We start from the raw sequence: 19,983 nt of genomic DNA, 5'->3' as shown, positions 1-19,983 counted from the left end.
GGATTGCTCTGGGAAGAATTGCTACAGCCTTGGGGAGCGGTCCCAAGGCAGGCGCGGAAGGCTGGAGGCACAAACTCCGCTTCCATTGGCTTGAAACTCATCGTTGAGGGCCTGTTTTTCTCTGCCTTCCGGGAAGCCGTTGCATGGCTTGGCTAATAATTAATAAGATGGATTTTTAAAAATTGAGCCTCCTTTCCCCCAAATAATAAATCTCTGGTTTCAGTGTGAGAAGCCTCTGGGAGAATTCTAATCAGGTTTCCTGATTCTGAAAAGATATTTTAATACAGTTTAAATATATTCCCCATTATTTGAAGCTCCTAATATGTTTTTACTAAAACACAATTCCATTCTGTATCTGCTCTATAAAGGTTAGAGAGTTTCTTGAAACCACGCAGCTCTTCTGCTTTTTGTATTACTAGATTTTATGGTTATGAGCCAAAGTAATATTGAGCAGGCGGTCCTTTTGCTTGAAAAACAAAGATTGGCCTTACCGTGCATGAAAAAGTCAAACTTTTTTTAAGTGGCAGTCAAAATATTTCCACCCATTTGTGCAATGCATACAGCCAAAAGGATTTTGGAGGGTCAAAAGGACCCAGGGTTGGGGATCTTTGGATACTTGTGGAAAAAAAAAAAAAACAAAAAACCATAAAACACGGATGGATGGTTAGATAGGTAGACTGATAGGTATAATGTATAAGAAATGCTAGATATAAAACAGTACTGTTAGGGTGCGGGGATGAGAAAGTTCACTGTCCTGGAAGGTTTAAGGAAATTCTCTCTGAAAAGGTGGAATGTGTACTGGGGAAAATTTGGGGAAGCAGAAAAGAGGAAGGGATTTCATTAGGAAGTGATTTGGAGGTGGGGGGAGGAGCTGGGGGTAGAATCCTAAAATCAAAAGTAGAGAGGGTCATTAGTTTTATAATAACAGCTTCAGTTTTCTCTTGGAGATGTTGATTGATTACACCCTTTATATCTGTATGTGCAAAAGCAACCCATAAGGGCTAGAGTTCTAGAAAAGTTTAGACATCTGCTTCTGACTGGATGGATGTGGTGTTTATGTGTAACTGGTATATGATGAATTTATTGAACTTAGTGGATTTTCATGGCTGTTGTTTAGTGAAAATGGCTAGATAGCTCTTGCGAAGCTTTGATTAATGGGGTGTGAAAAGGTAAATTTGCTGAAAGCTTTGATCTGCCTTTGGGAAGGTATTCCTAATACTTTCCTTTCTGTGTTCTCCTGCTGGACAGACACCAGCTAAGAACATTGATAGCATAAGGCAAAATATGATTCCCTCATATTTGTTTTCAAAACAGTGTCTATTTGCACAAATATATTATTGGATTCCATTTTCAATGTTTCAGAGCCTTATTTCATTACAATGAAAACCAGCCCTTTTTGGGAAGGAATGTTGAAACTCCCATATGGGAATTTGACATAATCTGCAATAAAGGGTTTTATAAATTGTAAAGTTGTTATATGAATGATAAATGTGTGTGAAAGTCCTTGGAATTCTTAGCAGAGAATTATAAATGTGACCAGGAAGGTCTCTGCATATAATTAATACCAATGGCATTCTTCCCTAGAAAACCAACATCTCACCAAATTCCATACTCAAAGGATCAACAGCGTTTACCCTACCCCAAGCAAAAGAACAAATGCAAATCTTAAAGTCTATGCCTTCTCTCCAGGCATTATCCCAATTGTCCCACTGAACTAAATATAAACTTCTACTCAAAATGTAATCACTTTACTGTTACTATCTAACTGACTGGAAATTGGGTGAAGTTTCATTTCTGATGGCTATAGGGAGGTATATGTGTAACGTGTATACGTCCTCTCCAAAAGTTGCTGTTTACTTAGGTTTACTTGGGATCTTCCTATAGTCTTGCTTAGGCAGAGGTAGAAATTTGTTAGAATATTGCTAAGATTTTTTTCTCTGATTTACAAAGAATGAAAGATTTTCTATTCTTACTATGTTGCTAGATGATACCCTGATTGCTTTTTTTGTTTTTCCACGCTCATATCAGGCCTTAGAAAAATTATAGGCTGTGCCGAATGTAATGACCACCAAGGCATATGCTACTGCATATTGAATCAGAATTCCAACAGACTTTTTATTTGCTGTTGATTTACAGAATCTGGAGAGAGTTACAGACACCATTTAGGAAAATGTTCACATCTCCATGGCTGGAGGTCCCAAAGTCTGATAAATATGTAGTGTTTATGTTCAGTTACATGATGGTATTAACATTATAACTCTAAGATTAAATTCAACAGGTGGTCCTAATCCCCAGCACCTGAATTTCACAAATCACAGCCTGTCTGCAATGATAGTCTTGTCTCATACGGCTGCAGACTAAATTACTGTTGAGATTAAATCACTATGTGCTTTTGTTGAAAGACATGCTGCAAGTCAAGCCAGTGATGAGCAATGTGTGTTGAAGCTTAAAATATCACTTTCCATGGTCATATTCTCTACTTCCTCGTTCGCAAACGATGTGAGCTGAAATTGTAATTCCAGTGTGACTAAGTGAAGGCTACTTGGAGTTTCTTGTGATAATGAAGACATTTCATTTTCTGTTAGATAGATTCTTTCTCTTCATTTCCAACCCTTTTCCCCAGACCTTTTCCCACAAATGTTTCACCAACTCATTTCAATCTTGTTACATGTCTGTCACTGCAGCTACTGTATCTGTATCCTGCCATTACTATGCTGGTCCCCATTTTTGGAAGCTACTGATTTCTAACCAGATCAGCCAGACACAAGCAAAGAAGACAATTTTCATGCATTTGGAAACTTGTATTTAGAACTATAATCACGCTTAAGTGTGCATTTGTGCACATAGACACACACAGATACACACACACACACACACACACACACATACACACACACTAAATCAAGCAACCTTCACAGAAAAACTCCAATTTTTCCAGCAGAGTGGAAGGGGGGCATGGAATGCATTCTGTTTCCAGCCCGGATCTGGTCCGGGTAGATAAAGTCATTTGCCATCTGGTGGACCCTGTGAAATGAAACTATGAGCTGATTCCCATTTCCAATGGACAGGAGCCCTTATCACAGAAGGCCCACTTGTCACCTGGGCTGCCCTTTTCTAAGATGGCTTATGAAAGAGCAGTGATCAATGGGGTCTGAAGCTGAGCTGCTATCTCCTTGCTTCAGTAGTAGCTCCCAGGAATGGATTTTACACATACTAATAACATGCTTGTCTTGGTTCTTTCCTTCCTTAAGCACTGAGTTATTCAGACAAAACGAAACTGCTTGGAGGTAGCAGTATGTTTGCTTTTAATTCACAGATGTCCAGTTGGAGTGATAGGACAGGTCAATGCAAGAGTTGAAAAATAATTCAAAACCAGAAAGAAAGGCACATGCCATATAACTTACTTTAAATTGTGGCACAAACATTCTTCCTTTAAAAAGCATATAAATTTTCAAATACAAGGTTGTCCCATTTATGAGATTCCATTTTACAATATTTGAGGCATCCAATCAATGATAGATAATTTGGATCTTAAATTCAAAGTGACCTAAATTTTAGTGCTCAAGTACTACAAAATGTAATCTGCCAATGGTGATGAAACCCTGTTATCACAAATTGTCAACCAAAAAGAATTATGAAATGAACTGTTTTTCATGGGTGAGGAGTTGCAGTAATGTGGTTGCCTTTAATAGGAGAAGTGTTCATATAACACTTATTGAAATACATAATCTTCCTTAATTTTGAGAGCCATAAGTATTTCTCCAGCTTCCCAAGGAGTAATGCCAAGATACTCCCACACCAAAGCCCAGACCACACCTGGTAAATGAGTCTGAGCTGGTTCCCTCTCCACTTCTGGCCATTGTGGTCTCCTTGCTGATCCTTGAATCCTCATTTTGCCTGAGGACCTTTGCACTTGCTGTCCCCTCTCCCTGGACACCTCTTGCCCAAGATCTTTTACATGGGTGGCTCCTTCTGGTCGTTCAGTCCTCAGATCACATGTTTTCTTGTAGACCATACTCTTTAAATAGCTCAATCCTTAATGGTCTTCTCTATCATATTAGCCTCTTTTATTTTCCTTATATTAGTTAACAAGGTCTGAAAGAATCTTAAAGTCTCCTTGTCTATTGTTTGTCCTCCCCCCCAAGTAGAATCTAAGTGCTGTGATAGATAGCAAAGTATTTGTACATCTTGTTGACCAGTTTAACGCCAGGCCCTAGAATAATGCTTGACACTTAATGAACACACAAGTATTTATTAAAGGAAGGAAGAAGGCAGAGTGTTTGGGGAAAGGGGGTTGTGGAGAGGGACAAAGCTACCTCACCATATGTAAAGTCCTTCCTCTATAAGAAACATCAGTGGAGTCCCAAGGACCCAGCATGTGTATCTCATCTTTCCTACTTTGGTTTACCACTGCTACTACTACTAATAATAATAATTATGGGAAGGTAGATGAAGAAATGATTTATAACATAAGAGTCTTTGGAAATGAGATTTGGGAGTTCACATTTTAACAGTCTTCCCTTTCAACTCTTAAGCACATTAAAGTTTGAGAACCATCATTTGAAATGTTTTTAATCACCATATGTAGTTCTGTAGCTAATTTGTTTCTGGGTTTTTGAACAATTCATAGCCCTAAGTAAATATTCATTGAAGGTCTAATAGTTGCAAAATTGGGTATTCTGGAGGAAGAACACGGTGCCTACCATCAAAGAATCTTTGATCTAATTGGAGAGAAAAGACAAAGAAGCAAGAAAAGTTAAATAATAAAGCAAGTGCTGAATAATAATATGAAACCAGGAAACAATAAATCAAGGCATTGACACTAAAAAGGAGGCAATTTCTGTGATCTTTCTCATCTATAAAATAATTTAAATACTATTCTTAGTTTAGCAGTTATAAAACTTTCAAACTATAATTTCATTTTTTAGCCCTGTTTTAATATATGTGTGTGTGCTGTCTCTTTCTCTATGTATAATATATGACATGCAATGAATACTTAGTAAACAATTTGGATATCAAAGCAACTTCAGAGTGGATAGATTTTAAATTGAAAATGTTCAATCTGTTTATGATTTTCCTTTGGCATGGCATAGGGCCGCCTGGATTCTTGAAGAGATCTAACTTTGTTACCCTGTTCAATGGTCTCTGTCACATATGGTGACCATGTTTCCAAACCAAATCTCATAACTCATGGTATGAGAAATTTGTGTTGGCCACAAGACAGAACATTTGCCATCGGATCTGTCCTGGAAACATGACATCTACTACACAGGGGATTTTCCAAAACCCTCAGGGTCAAGTGGCAGTGCAATCGAATTCTTGTCCTACGAATGCCGAGATGAAGGAATATTGAAGATGAGAAAAGACTATGAGAAATTAAAACTCATCATTAATCAACAAATCATTAAAACCTCTTGTATATCTACTATATACTCTTCGAGCTGCAGTGAATGATCGTAACTATAGAAAGACAATGAATATTTCTTAAATAATAATATTAGTCATGCTTTGTAAGCCTGATTCAAGAAAAGAATTCCCATGGGAGTAAATTTATGATTAAATGACTGATTGAAAACTTGAGGGTGGGGATACTTATGAGATGTACTCAGATTCTTCTTCATGAGCTGTTTTAGTCCTAAACTCTTAGTCTAGGCTTAGGACAAATAAATATTTTTATTGCATGCTCTATTCAATTAGGGTTTCCCAAATAAAAGTCATAGGCATGCATATTCTTTCAGTTTAGACAGCATGTCCACAGGGAAGCCTTCCCTGACTTGTAGCCCAGGTGAAATCTGAGCTGTGTGTTTTGTCTTCACAGTCAGGATCCCATGATAATACTTATTCCAGCTTATTGTTATTTCTTGTCTAAAATTGTCTGCCTTCCCTGCTCTACGATCAGAAAGTTTGGGGCTTTTTTTCCTCTTTTTTATCATTGTAGTCTCAGCCTTTAATATAATGTCTGGTATATAAAAGGTCTTTAGTAAGTATTTGTTGGATAAATGAGTATATCTATATAAAGATTTTAAATTACTTCTAAAATAAGCCCATCTGAAAATTTTCTAACCATGTGGCATTACTGAAAAGGAATATTACATGTCGTAAATACGAATCTCTCCTGCCACCATTTGTAGTTCTGTAACTACTGCATTTCTATGTACTTGAGCTAATCAGATCTCTTTGAATTTTGAGCTGGAAGGAAACTTGAAAATTACCAGAAGGAATTCACAAGTGCTCGTGTGATTTGCCCACAGTCACCGGTGAGTGGCAGAGCTGGGGCTACAATGTGGGTCTCTGACATGAATGTCATTACCACAAGGAAAATTCAGTGCCAATATATTCTAAGCAGTGACTCAACATTATTTGAACAGAATTTATTAAAAAGAAGAGCCTAGGCCTACCCAGTTATTGGAAAGAAATAAATATTTAAACATCTTATTATTCTGAAATGAATATGAGAATATGCCTCTGGATAGTTCAAAAGAGCTTCCACCAACCACTGGCTTAGCGATGGGTTCTCTAAAGGCTTCATAAAATGCGTGGCACCCATGTAATTGGAACAATTGGCAGATCTGAGTGGGTTTGCCTTTAAAAAGTAAACCAAGCCAAAAAGAGCGCCTTATTATTCGCAGAAAATGTCATGACCAGACCACTCATTTAACTGAATTACCTTCTCCACAGGGGAAGAAAGCATCATCAGGAGACTCAGTTAACCAAGTGTTTGAAGCACTGCCATTCTGCAAGTAACCATTAACTCCTCCTAAGTTCTGAGATGTAATACTTACTCTGAGGTAGAATTACATAAGGCAGATAAGAAACCATTTTACCCATAGTAGGGAAAATTAACCTTGATAGTTGTTATAGTTCAGTATGAAAACGAAGCTTTTTTTTTATTATATTCTCTTTAAATGGCTAAGAAGGTGTCCGTGTAGTATTCCTGGGAATGTCACAGAGTCTGAGAACACTCTGGCAGACTGAAATGTAGAGTTAAACCATTTTTTTAATAAGAAAGCATATTCTGGAAATTAATTGCACATATGGGACCTCTCCACTGACTGAACTGCATTATTGCGTTTCTAATTTACAGATCTGCTCATATTCTTCGCATGCCTCCAATGGCTTCCCATTGCTTAGAGGATCACATTCAGACTCCACAGGAAGTCTCACAAGCCCCAACAGAGTCTGTCTGGCCTAGTTCTCCAACTTCACTTCCCCCCCGCCCAAGTTGTACACACCCAGGGAACACATCTTGCTGTCTCATGCTTCCCTCCATCATGGAATGCCCTTTCTCCTTTTATCTGCCAGGTAGAGAACTAATCATTCATTAAGATCCAGCTCAAGCATCTCCTGCATCTGCTTTCTAAAGTTTTCCCAGATGGAACCTCTGTGGAGAGTAGATCCCACATTCGCTTATGCCAGCCTTGCATTAGTCAGTCAGCTAGTCAATCATACGTTAAGCTGGGTACTTACTGTGTATTAGACACATGGGAGGGAATGAGAGGAAGGACCTAATCCTGACCACAGGGAAATCACAGCAGAGGAAATATCACAATTACTGTATATTGGTAAGTGTTAAAATATTCTCTGTATCTTATATATGCCTCTAATCACAATATTGTGATTATTTGTCCACATGCATGTTTCCCTGACTACACTGTACCTTTAAAAAAATTTTTTTTAATGTTTATTTTTGAGAGAGACAGAGCACAAGTGGGAGAAGGGCATAGAGAGAGGGAGCCACAGAATCTGAAACAGGCTCCAGGCTCTGAGCTGTCAGCATAGAACCCTATGCGGGGCTTGAACTCACGAGCTGTGAGATCATGACCTGAGCCAAAGTCGGACACTTAACCGACTGAGCCACCCAAGCACCCCTACATTGTACTTTCTTGATGCCAAAGAATATAATTTAATTCATCCTGGCATGTCCAGAACCAAAAACTGTATCTCATACATGTCAAAACTAAATAAATCTTTGTTGAAAGTTGATGAGCAGAATCTTGTTGTAACTGTATATAATAGAAAGAGATTTGAACAAGAGTGGCTAATAGACTCACTAGTCAAAGGAATGGGCAGAAGTGATAAGTAGGAGGCAAAAGGATTTCACATATGTGGCATACATATCTTTAATTTTTGGTTCCTCTTTAAATACAGAGCAGCATCTGCTAACACTTCAGAGTGGTAGACCAGGTGTTGAGATCTAGAATGCCCATGTTTGGGGACATTGACAGTATGGTATCATGGGAGTCAGGGGGCCATACCCAAGCCTTTTACTTGTTACAGGCTCTTTGGCAAGTTCTGTAACTTCTAGGCCTGAGTTAGTCTGTGGAAGAGGAAGAGTTAAATTAAATTCATTACCTTATTTATTAAATAATATTGTGTACTTATCATATACTTGGTTTTGTGGGAGAGCCCAGGATGCAACAATGAGTAGATGTGATCCCTGACTCCACAAAACTTAGAGCTATTGAGGGAGGCAGATAAACAGACATGAAATTACCATGCAGGTTAAGATATCAGTATTTGCATGCTACAGAGGTTAGATTTTGTCCTGCAAATTTTGAGGAAGTCTTTAAGGGACTTAAATTGACTCCACTCAGATGTGTCTTCCAATGGATTACTACCATGGCTTCGGTGTGGCACAGGTCAGAGCATTTCTGAATGAGAAGAAGAGGGCCAGTTAACAGACTGTTGCTGCAATCTGAGTGAATGATGCTGGGGGCCAGAGGGTAAAGAGACCATAAGTTCCTGTCCAGCCTAAGTTTTTGTGATTGCCCACCCCAGCATGTCAGTGCCGACAGTCTGGATGCAGCTCTTGAACAGCCGGTTTGTGGTTCAAGCTTACCTCTCAGTAGTTAGCAAAGAGAGTTAGGGGGTGATCCCAGAGAACACTCCAACTTGGTTTAATTTCCAACCTTGCTGTGTATCTAAATACCATACACTGACTTGAGCAAAGCAGTGGTGTTATGGTTAAGGATAAAGCAACCTCTTTTTGGAAACGCTATAATGTACACTGGCCACAACAGGAACTAAAACTCCCACCTGCAGCACAGCCAGTGGGGTGTGGCATAAATGTGTAGCAAGAGACTATTGTTTAACAGTTCTACGGGGGGAGACTTGATTCTAGAATGACCATGTCGAGTTGTTGCATGATGAATCTTACCAGGTATAGATCTGTTGGAAGTATGGGGTAAAGAGTGATTTCTTCCTTCTTTGTGGGAAGAGTTACAGAGTTACAGAGAGAGCCATTGTCGTTCTTCTAAATCACTTAAGTCTGTTAACAACTTCTACGAAAACTCAAATTTCTATGTCATTTGCATCAGAAGGAAATTGGCCATAAGTTAATGTAAAATCTGTTGAGAGGGAGTCTGGTTCCTAAATCAAAAGCCTTTGGTTGGGAGCAAATTATCTATCTATCTATCTATCTATCTATCTATCTTCTATCTATCATCTATCTATCTATATATCCACATATGTCTGAAAGAACTCTTTTTATGGGGCCCATTTATGGGGTGACTTGGGAGTGTCTCACCTGCCAGGCTGTTGTCAGGGATTTCCAAGCTGTCTGTCATTACCCATTTACCCATAGTGTTTCCACTCTATATTGTAAATTATAAAGCCGGTTCATTTCATTTTTACTTCACTAGTTTAAGTTTTGAACAATCAAAGTGCAGGAAGTGGTAACATTCTTCCTGTACTCCAGAACAGGGAAAAGGGAAAGAGGATTGTAGGAATTTGTGTGTATTCACTATCAATGCCCCAGCCAGACTGAATGAAGCTTTGCTTTGATGCTTTAGTCATCAGTAATCCCTTGAAAAATTATGCCCATTATTTTTATTAACAACTCTATGGTTTGGGCTCAGTTTGAAAGGTGATGAGTTGATCTGGGAAAAGCTTCCTCTGCATCATCCCTGCTGTAGCGTGTTGGAAAAGAAAAGGGAGAAGAGAGCCAGAGTGCTGGTTCTGAAAAACAAACTTTTTTGTTTGTTTACAATGCACAGTTTGTTTGTAACAATGCACAGTTGTAAATGCATTTATATTCATTGGCTTCTCAAAGTGGCAAAAAGTAAAAGGAAAATAAAAATTATTTATAAACCTGCCACCAAAATATAACTATTATTAATAATTTAATGTATTTCCTTACAGATTTTTTAATGCATATCAGATGATAACAGATGTGCGTATATATGACATTTTAATGTAATTCCTTCCCATTTTTTTATTGTTTCCTGTTGGGTATGTGGGGTCTATGTCTGTATTGTGTTAACAATATGATGTTATCAGTGGTATACAGGAGGGCATGAACTATATATACCGTTAGGTGCTTACCTTGTTTAGTAGCTTAAAACCAAAATATATTCCAATTAGAGTTAGAATAGTCAGAAAATACATCTTGATAATTGTGCTAAATTTTCCACTTATTAATCCTAAAAGTGTATACATCCCTCTTCTAGCTTAAGATCTCCATTCTTGGGGCGCGTGGGTGGCTCAGTCGGTTAAGCGGCCGACTTGGGCTCAGGTCATGATCTCGCGGTCAGTGAGTTCAAGCCCTGCGTCGGGCTCTGTGCTGACAGCTCAGAGCCTGGAGCCTGTTTCAGATTCTGTGTCTCCCTCTCTCTGACCCTCCCCCGTTCCTGCTCTGTCTCTCTCTGTCTCAAAAATAAATAAACGTTAAAAAAAAATTATATATATAAAAAAAAAAAGATCTCCATTCTTTCCCTCTTGTTTACAGTCCTCCAGCGCTTTTAAATTGTGACAATGCCTCCTTCCCTACCTTTCATCTCCCGCCTGTTTGCTCAGCTACAGAATGTGTTCCAGAATTTTTAAGTTTTATGAATCATTCCCGGTAGTCCCTTAATCCTTCCGGTCACTTTTCTCTAAATTTCCTCTAACTCGTCCACAGCTCTTTCGGTGGCCATAGCCTGTGGCAAACTCATATCGGCTTCCAGGATACAGAAATGATGGCTATCTTCATGGTAACTGAGTGGTTTCTGTTCAGATATATGTCTCCTGTTAGGCTTTACTTTCAGGGCTTCAGTCTGTGACTTAATTCTCTGTCCGTGTGTCATACAGACCTAATTCCTTGTCCATATACAGTGCAGGTTTACTTTGACATAACTGTATTTCCTAAAAAAGAAATTTTACAGCACAAATAATTATAATTATCACCTTTTCTTAGTGAGCACGTTTTTCTGTATTTTTCATCCTTTAGTTTTTACAAAATTCCTGTATCCTATTTTTAATCCTTCCGGTCATTTTTCTCTAAATTCCCTCCAACCTATCAACAGCTATTTTGGTGGAACAGCCTGTGGCCACCTTATTGAATTTGGTGCCTGTTCTTTTTGACTGTGTTGTGTACTCAAAGATGTCTCTGAGCTACTCTTTATTTCTTACATTTTTCAAGTATGTGCTAGCTGTTATTTCTTGATTTTGGCATAAATTCAGCTCTCCTGTTATTCTTCCAGTCCACAGGTGGAATAATTCTGTCATTAGAGACATCAGGACCTGCCTCTACTCTGACGGCCAACTGGCAGGAGATATATTTTATACATCTTGGTTGGTGGTTTCTCAAGTCTGAGAACATGAGATCTTTGCCAACAAGCCCTTTATCAAACCAGTCCTTGGTTTTTCTGCCTGATTTGTCTCCTCTCTCCTCTAGATTAAGGCACTGAATCCTTCCCATCCATTTTTAAAAACATTTTTATTGTGGTGACATATGTATATCCTAAAATTTGACATTTTAACCATTTATAGCTATACAATTCAGTGGCATTAACTACACTCACAGTGTGGTCTGCCATCAACACTACCTATTTCAAAAACTTTTCATCACTCCAAACAGATTCAGTAACCATTAAGCAATAACTTTCCCATATTTCCTTCTTCCAGCCCCGGGTATTGTTCATTCTATTTTCTATCATTAAGAATTTAGGAAAATTCTAGATATTTCATGTAAGTGGAATAATTCAATACGTGTCATTTTATGTCAGCCTTATTTCATTTAGAATAATGTTTTCAAGTTCACCCATGTTGTAGCATGCATCAGAACTTTGTTCCTTTTAATACAAATCAAAACTACTATGAGATACTACCTCACACCTGTCAGAATGGGTAAAATTAGCAACACAGGAAACAACAGATGCTGATGAGGATGGGGACAAAGGGGAACCCTCTTACACTGTTGGTGAGACTGCAAACTGGTGTGGCCACTCTGGAAAACAGCATGGAGATTCCTCAAAAAATTAAAAATACAACTACCCTACACCCCAGCAATTGCACTACTGGGTATTTACGCAGAGGATACAAAAATACTGATTCAAAGAGACACATGCACCCTGATGTTTATAGCAACATCATCAATAGCCAAATTATAGGGGTGCCTAGCTTGCTCAGTTGGTAGAGCATGCAACTCTTGATCTCAGGGTTATAAGTTTAGGCCCCATGTTGGGTATAAAGATTACTTAAAATTCTAAAACAACAACAACAACACTAGCCAAGTGGAAGGATCCCAAATGTCCATTGACTGATGAATGGATAAAGAAGATGTGGGGTGTTTGTGTGTACACATACATACACACAAACAATGGGATATTACTCAGCCATCAAAAAGGATGAAATATTGCCATTTGCAATGATGTTGATGGAGCTAGAGTAAATTATGCTAACCAAAATAAGTCAGAGAAAGACAAACACCATATTATTTCACTCCTGTGTAATTTAAGAAACAACAGATAAACATAAGGAAAGGAAGAAAAAAGAGAGGGAGGCAAACCATAATAGTCTATTAACTATAAAGTTAAAAATAATGATTTAATGTTTATTTATTTTTGAGAGGGAGAGAGAGAAACAGAGACAGAGTGAGAGTGGGGGAGGGGCAGAGAGGAGACCAGAATCTGAAGCAGGCTCCAGGCTCTGAGCTATCAGCACAAAGCCCCACGCAGGGCTCAGACTCAGGAACCGAGAGATCATGACCTGAGCCGAAGTCAGAAGCTTAACCAACTGAGCCGCCCAGGTGCCCCTGGACTGTTAACTATAGAGGAAAAAACTGAGGGCTGCTGGAGGGGAGGTGGGAAGGGTGATGGGCTCAATGGGCGATAGGTATTAAGGAGGGCACTTGTGATGAGCACTGGGTATTATATGTAAGTGATGAATCACTAAATTCTACTCCTGAAACCAATATTACACTATATGTTAACTAACTAGAATTTAAATAGAAACTCAAAACACACAAAATAGAACTTTGTTTCTTTTTATGGCCGAAAAATATTTTAGGGTCTGTATATACCACAATATGTTTATCCAATTATCTTTTAATGGACACGGGTTATTTTCACCTATTGGCCATCAGGAATAATGCTGCAATGAACATTGGCATTCTCATTCATTTTTTGAAGTACTTCCTTCCTTTTTCTGTCTTTTTCCATCCCCATGGAAACACCTGAGTCTCTAGCTCCCATCACTGCACACTTGTACAGACCACCTAACTTCTAGCTGTTCCTACTCCCTTGCAATAAATAAACAAATAAATAAATAGATAAATAAATAAATGCCATTAATTGCATTGATTATATTTCTTTGTCTAAAAACAATGCAAACGTTTTGAAAAATAGAACGAAAAGGGAAATTTTTCCATATTCCTAATACTTTGGTGTAAATATGATATAATTTTGGTTTACTTCTGCCAATTTTTTGCATTACATTTTCTGTTTTTTTTAAACCAAAATGTGAAGTCCACTATGTGTTTTTTTTTAGTGCATGTGATTTTTAAGACCATTTTGTTTCCATTTGCTGATATTGAAATAGTATGATTTCCTTTGCTTAGCATTAGCTTTTATATCTTTTTTCCATCCTAAATTTTTCAGTCTTTCTGTGTACTTAACATTTTATGTATGTCCAGACCTGCCCATAATATTTGCAGAGCCCGAGGCAAGAGTACAAATGGAAGCCCACAGACCTCCTAATTGCTTTAGTCGGTAATTATGTCTGCATTTAGGAAAGATTTTCAAGTTCAAAGGTTTATTTGACCTATTGTAGTTAGGGATTTGATTAGAATCATTCTCTTGGTCATGTTATTGTTTGATCAATATTAAATCTTTATTAAATAAAATGTGTGTAATATCATGCTGGAGAATTTTATGCAGGTGGTGTTTGATAGAAGTCTACCCACTCAGGGGCTTCTTGGGTAACTGACTCTTCATTTTGGCTCAGGTCATGATCTCACAGTTGTGCGATTGAGCCGCAAGTCAGGCTCTGCTCTGCCAGGGAGCTGGGAGCCTACTTGAGATTCTCTCTCTCCCTCTCCCTCCACCCCGCCCCTGCTTGTTTGCGTGCTCTCTCTCTCTCTCAAACAAAAAATAAAATAAGTCTACTCACTCACATTATCTCGTTTTTCAAAATGTAAGCAGACTACCTCCTTGAAGATTTTGTGTTCATTTTTTTCAGATTCTGCCCTCCCTATGAAGTTTCTTTTCATATGTTCTATTTTATCACTATGTCAAATTCTTATTCTACTCTCTTTCCCCTGTACACAAACTCAAGCAGTGACCAGCTCCATCTTACAACCCACACATCTTAATGACATTTGAAAGCAGAGTGGTGTTTTGTTTCAAAGACAAGGCAAGAGGGGCGCCTGGGTGGCTCGGTCAGTTAAGAGTCCGACTTCGGCTCAGGTCATGATCTCACGGTCCGTGAGTTCGAGCCCCGCGTCGGGCTCTGTGCTGACAGCTCAGAGCCTGGAGCCTGTTTCAGATTCTGTGTCTCCCTCTCTCTCTGCCCCTCCCCTGTTCATGCTCTGTCTCTCTCTCTCTCAAAAATAAATAAACGTTAAAAAAAAAAAAAAGACAAGGCAAGAAATGTGGAGAAGCACTTTTTCTGGGGTCTGAATGGTGTTAGACACAGAGTGGAAGTTTATGATTATGAATAATGCTATGACAGAATGACAGAGGTGCCATGTGGTCTTTCTTGTAATTTGTGCATTGTTTGTGATAAGCTGTGTCCTTTAAGCAGTGCATCTCAAACATTAATGTGCATATGAATCAGCTGAAGGTCTTAGAATCCAGGTTCTGAATCTTTAGGTCTGGCTTGGGACCTGAGAACCTGTATTTCTAACACCCTGTGATGCTGCTGCTATTTGTCCAGGAACCACTTTTTGAGTAGCAAATCTCTAAAGCGCAGGGCCCAAATCAGAGGTCCCATTCATCTGATAATAACAGTAATATGAATAGCATATAACAGGAATTTATTTTTTAATCTAAACTTACAATCACTGTCTTTTAAGAGTTAAGTTTAGTTCTTTTACATTTCCTGTGATTTTTGCTATATGTTACTGATATGTTGGAGGTTTTTAATCTCAAATATTGTCTTTCTATTTGTCTCTTTTTCTATGCTTTTTTCCCTCCTTTTCCTTTTTGCCCTTTGGATTCTTGGAGTTGGGAGATGGGAGGAGGGTTGTCCTTGTCCCCACCTTATCCCCTCTTATTCTGTTTTTTAACCTATTCTGTTTTTTAACCTATAGGAATGCAATTCCCAACTTTTCAAGAGTATAACCTATACTCTTGATATTTATTTTCTTAATGCTATACTTGAAATTTTAACATGCATGTTTACCGAAGTCTTAAGTTAATTACTATCTTTATCCCCTTTACAGACAATTCAAAGACTTTAGAATACGTTAACCCTGGCTGGTTAGCTTGAACACTAATCGTACGTACCATTTTATTGAAGTAGTTGAGTTCTCTTTTTTAAGCCTAACAAATTGGATATTAGCATCATTGTTGTTTTTGTGTCAGATAGTCCATTTATCTGCATATTACCAATTTCTTTGCATCATTTCTTCTTGCAACTTAGATTTCCATTATCCTTCTTCCTGCAATGAATTTTTTAGAACTTTGGCTGATGAAGATGCTTTGGTAGTAAATGCAGTTTTAGTTAATCTGAAAATATTTTTACTTTGTCCACATTCTTAAAAGCGAATACAATTACAGATAATTAATTATGTTCTCTTGCAATATTTTGAAGACTCAATTCCTGTGGTTTCTTTACCTCTGAGTGTTGATATTAAGCTCTTTGCCATCAGGCTAAGTTTCTACATTTTAGGCAATCTTTAAATTAAATTATCTTTAAATATATTGCCTGTTCTTCATTCTATCTCTTCATTATATTTTATTTACTTGTTTCACTGTGGTACATTCTAGATAATTTCTGATTTTTCACTTTGCTAATTCTGTATTCTTCTGTGTCTAATCTGTTACTTAACACATCCACAAGGATTTTTCCCAAGTCATTTCTAAATTTTTCCCCCCCAAATCATCCTGGTCTTTTTTCATAGTGTGTTTTCTCTTACATTCATTTTATTTCAGTATTTGATAACTCCAATATCGCATGTCACTGGAGGTCTGAGCATTTTTTGTTCTAATTTTATTCAAAGGAATTTATGTATTTTGTTTGTGTTTGTGTGGGTGTGTATGTTTATCAGGACTCCCATGTTTATCTGGACCACGTCTGTGGGAATCCTTAGTGGCCTATGTTGAAAATGTATTCCTCCAAATACATTTGGAGAAGCATTTGCTTCTGCCAGACTCCTGGGGGCCCTGCCAACTAAGAACCACCACTTTAATTAAGCCTCACCATCTGTATGACATGCCAACAGAGTGAATGTAAACTACAAATCTGCATGATTTTTATGAATCGTGGAGGAAGATTTTTTTTTACCACCTTCACCCAGGCCCAAGGACAGAAAAAAACAGGTACTTTCCCTGTGCTACAAGGTTTTCTTTTTCAAGTTCACCCTTCCCTTGAGCATTACTGGCCTTCCAGGATCTCCCATCCTTGTTCAGGCTCAGGGATGTGCCTCCTACTCCTCCATAGGACTGTTGAAATCCAGGGCTCCAGGTGAAAGGATCAGCAGATCCTAGGAGCATCAGCTGCCTTCAGTGCCCACTCAATGTGCTAGATTTGTACTCTGGCTTCAACTTCAATGTCTGTGTATTTCCCTTACTTTCTTGTTAATTCCCTTAATGAAAACAATTTTTACACATTTTATCCAACTTTTCAAGGAATTTTGTCTGAGTGCTTGTACCAACAGCAAATTTAAAAATGCTATTTTTAGGGACGCTTGGGTGGCTCAGTCAGTTAAGCATCTGACTTTAGCCCAAGTCATGATCTCACAGGTCGTCAGTTTGAGCCCCGCTGCCATTGGGCTCTGTGTTGACAGCGCAGAGCCTGGAGCCTGCTTCCAATTCTGTGCCTCCCTCTCTCTGTGCCCCTCCCTCACCTGTGCGCTGTCTCTCTCTCTCTCTCTCTCAAAAATGAACATTAAAAAAAATTTTAAATACTATTTTTAATTGATATAAATTAATGATGGTTAATTTAGAAAAGCAGAAGAATAAAATTAAAATCTCCAGAAATTTTGTAAACTAGAGATAACATACCATTGTAAAAATTTTGATATGCTTTCTTAAGGTTTATTTTCTATGTACATTATTTTTACATAGATGGAATTATACCGTGTGTATCAATTTAAGCATAATTAAAAGATATTCACAAGTGGGAAAGTGGAGGATTATGTAGAGAGGCTGGCAGCAAATAATGCAAAGTCTTTCCAAATAAAAATCTCAATTCTCCTGTCATCCAGTGTAAGTTTTAAAAATATAATAATTCATCATACATATTTTAAACAATAAAACTCTCCACTATGAAGACTTCTATTTGTGGAAGTCAAAAATATTTTTGTTTAGTAAGTCTTTTAGCACCATGTCCCAACCATATTTTTATGTTCTGTGTTGGAACAGAAGAGTATCAGTAATTGATTTAAATGGTCATCAAACATGGCAAGAGATTTCATCTAAAGCATAGACTTAAAAAAAAAGAAAAAAGGATCTTGTTTTGTGAATGGAGTAAAAATCTTTTTTTCTTTTAATTTTTTTTTAGCATTTATTTATTTTTTGAGAGAAAGAGACAGAGCGTGAGCAGGGGAGGAGCAGAGAGAGAGAGGGAGACACAGAATCCAAAGCAGGTTCCAAGCTTTGAGCTGTCAGCACAGAGCCTGATGCGGGGTCAAATTCATGAACTGTGAGATCATGACCTGAGGTGAAGTCGGTCATTTAACCGACTGAGCCACTCAGGCACCCCCTGGAGTGAAAATCTTAAATGGAACAACTGAAGATGAACTTTAAGGCCAACCTTACCCCCAAACTAAAAAACCCACAAGAAAATATAATCCATAATTGGATTTCTCACTTTGGATTTAAATCAGAAAAGGGATGACTCATGTCTTGTCATTTTTGCCCCAAACAAATCATTGTGCTAATTTTTCTTTATCTCATTTGGCTGGAATGTACATATAAATCAATTTTTCGGTAGGAATAGATTGGTGGTTGGAGTTTCTGTTTTCTTGCCTAGGTGACATTCTCAAATGTTTTCAGTTTGGCTGTCAAAAATTCTGTGTGACAAAATTTTTACTTCTGGATTCTCAGCTTGGCACATTGATGGATACACTAGAACTCTAACTTGGAGCTCCTGATGGGTTTTTAAAAAGCAGACAAGCAAATATTCAATAAATGTTTTGTGATCTGATTAAACTTTTAGTAATAGTTTTATTCATATATAATTCACCCCTTTAAAGTACATAATTTGTTGGTCTTTAGCATGTTGGGAGTTGTGCACTCATCACTGCAATCTAGTTTTAGAACATTTCATCACTCCTAAAAGAAATTAGACTCATTAGCAGTTACTCTTCATTCTTCTCTGCCCCTAGTCCCTGGCAATCACTACTCCACTCTTGCTCCATGGACTACCTTTTCTGGACATTTCATCTAAATTAAGTCATTCAATATCTGACCTTTTGTGACTGGCTTCTTTTGCCTAGCACATTTTTTTAAAGATTTTTTTATAAGTTTATTTATTATTTGAGAGAGACAAAGACAGTGCAAGTAGGGGAGGGGCAGAGAGAGAAAAGGAGAGAGAAAGAGAGAATCCCAAGCAGGCTCTGTACTGCCAGCACACAGCCTAACATGGGGTTCAAACCCACAAACTGTGAAATGATGCTCTGAGCCAAAACCAAGAGTTGGACATTTAACTGATTGAGCCACCCAGGGGCCCCATCACTTAGCACAATTTTTAAAGGTTCATTCACGTATTAGAACTTCTTCCTTTTTTTTTTTTAAATTTTTTTAGGTTTTTTTAAAATTTATTTTTGAGACAGAGAGAGACAGAGAATGAGCAGGGGAGGGGCGGAGAGAGAGGGAGACACAGAATCTGAAGCAGGCTCCAGGCTCTGAGCTGTCAGCACAGAGCCCGACAAGGGGCTCTAACTCACAGACTGTGACATCATGACCTGAGCTGAAGTCGGATGCTCAACTGACTGAGCCACCCAGGTGTCCCAGAACTTCTTCCTACTTTATTGTTGAGTAATATTCCCTTACATGGGTATACCACATTTTATTTATCCATTTATCAGCTTGACATTAGGTTTTTCCACTTTTTGGCTATTAAAAATAAGGAATAATGAATATTCGAGTACAAGTTTTTGTGTGAACATATGTTTTCATTTTTCCTGGGAGTATGTCATAGGAGTGGAATTGGTGGATCATATGGTAACCCAGGGTTTAACCTTTTGAGGAACTTCCAGTTTTCCAAAGAGGCTGCACTGTTTTATAATCTCACCAGCAATGAATAAGGGTTCAAATGTATCTACACCTTTGCCAACTCTTGTTATTGTTCGTCTTTTTTATTCTAATTATGCTAGTGGGTGGGAAGTAGTGTCTCATTGTGGCTTTTATTTACATTAACCTAAGGAGACATAGTTTTTAATTTTGATGGTGATAACCGATCTATTGTTTTCTTTCACCATTTGTGATTTGGTGCCATATTTAAATAACCATAGCTTAATTCAAGATAGTGAAAATTTGCTCCTGTGTTTTCTTCTAAGAGTTTTATAGTGTTAGCTCTTAAAGTTATGTTTGTAATCCAATTTGAATTAGTTGTGCATGT

At 38.0% G+C, this 19,983-nt stretch overlaps 1 protein-coding gene across 1 annotated transcript in view; it reads left to right on the top strand.

Moving 5' to 3' along the window:
- Positions 1–19,983, top strand: part of ST6GALNAC5 (ST6 N-acetylgalactosaminide alpha-2,6-sialyltransferase 5) — a 175,103-nt gene that overhangs the window by 1,867 nt on the left and 153,253 nt on the right. The gene's annotated exons all lie outside the window — the stretch shown is intronic.

The sequence above is a fragment of the Neofelis nebulosa genome, chromosome 2, assembly GCF_028018385.1.
Source record: "Neofelis nebulosa isolate mNeoNeb1 chromosome 2, mNeoNeb1.pri, whole genome shotgun sequence".
In the NCBI taxonomy this organism is placed as follows: domain Eukaryota; kingdom Metazoa; phylum Chordata; class Mammalia; order Carnivora; family Felidae; genus Neofelis; species Neofelis nebulosa.
Note: the sequence above shows the minus strand (reverse complement) of the source record. Positions and strands in the feature narration are given on the sequence as shown.